Below are 1,811 nucleotides of genomic sequence, written 5' to 3' on the forward strand. Positions count from 1 at the left end.
GACCTCCTGCATATTCAGAGGCTGCTATCGATTTGTAATAATGGATTTCAGGCTGCTGAGAGGAGACTTCTGATGTTTGTTTGTGTGTCAGTGTGAAAAGATTTGACAGAAACTGTTATCTCTGACCTATCCTGTCGATAGCAGTTTTGGAGGCTGGAAACTGAGACCTGACAAAGTCTGTTTACAGGTGCTGTGGAGTACTATTGCATATGTGGAAAAAGTTGTATAAAGGTCTCAGAGGGAGCTGTGTGAAGGCTGATAAATTGCCTTAAGTGATGTCACTCGAGTCAGCGTCGGTTAGGGCTATAAGTTTGAGAGGAAAAAAATCTGGGGGTATGAAGTTCTCCAGGCTTTAAAGCAGTACTAACAAACCAATGGGTGACGTCACGATAGGTTCAAACTTGGACCCAGGTGAACTGTTTTTGAATGCACTTACAAATGAACTGGAAGCAAGCTAACTGTACTAAATAGAGTGTGAAAAAATCTCCAGACATACTAGTGATGTTGCGGTGACAACCTTTTTTAAGCCTTGTTTCTTTGTTTAGTTGAAGGGCAGTTTTACTTTCTTGTAACTCCCAACAGCTTCCTAATTTACTTCCAAACTCACCCTTTTTGAGGATATTCCTACAAAAAGGGTGCTGTGGATCATATAAGATCAACCTCATAAATTAGTTTCTCATAATTTCCGGCAGAAAGCAAACTTCTCACATAGCCAGACCTATCCCACACACTTTACTTTAGTATGTTTGATGTGTGCGAAATTTCATAAAAAGAACCAGGGCAACCAGTTTTTTAAACAAGTGACACATGGCTCAGCCTGTTCGCTGACATACAAAACAGGTTAAGATATCTTCATTGGGAAAAACTGAAACAATCTGATGTTCGCTCATTGGGAGGACATTCTCAAAAAGGATGAGGTTTGGAAGGAAATCTGGAAGCTGTTGGGAGTTGGAAGTAAATAAGTAAATTGTCCTTCAATTATATAAAAGGCTGAAAAAAGAAAAAGATGTCTTTGTGACATCGCTTGTAGTATGTCTAATTTTTTTGCACTCCATCTGCTAGACTCCCCCCGCTTGCTTCCCTTGACCTAAGATGCTGTTTGTTGTCCCTCAGCTCTGCCTACCAAACTTGCATTTTGAGATCTGATCACACTGCCGACAAAATCAAGATAACAAGAACACTTGTGAACCAGTTGTAAATACAAAGACCTGAGATCAGATGCCATTATCTAGATAATGAAGGTGAATACCAGGTGACTAGAGTTACAATGTTTTGACGTGACCCAGAGCAACACATCTGCATGTTTGTGCCTCTTTGTCATTCATGAAGAGACTCTGATACATTCAGCAAAGCACCAAGCACTTTATCAAAACTGTGAACTCCAAACATCAGCCTTGTGCGTTCAGACTCTCTACAACCTTCACTGTAGCCCCCAATAAGAAAATCAGAGGAATAGCATAGTGATTTTTTGTTAAGCCTGTCCACACCAATTATGGTGCCCTGGCGGTGTTGGAGTGGTAGAAGTGTTGCTGGGGCCAACTGAGCGGTTGGGGTTCAGAGGAGAAAATGGTCCTGTCGCCGCTTTATTACGGCGGTCAAATAAAACGTGACACCTGGACTCTGAGCTCATCGAGGTGGAGTGCTCAGAGAATACACACCGCACAATCAGACAGAGATACACACTACTACACACACACACACACAGGTAGGAAGCAGCAGGGGAGGATAGGAAGGCAACTCTGAATCATGCTGAAAGGACCATATGGGTTTTTTCACATGAAGTGTATTTTGAAAGCAGTGCATTAGTGGTA

This window comes from Morone saxatilis, unplaced genomic scaffold (genome assembly GCF_004916995.1).
Source record: "Morone saxatilis isolate NCDOM2014 unplaced genomic scaffold, NCSU_SB_2.0 Contig21, whole genome shotgun sequence".
Taxonomy (NCBI): Eukaryota; Metazoa; Chordata; class Actinopteri; family Moronidae; genus Morone; species Morone saxatilis.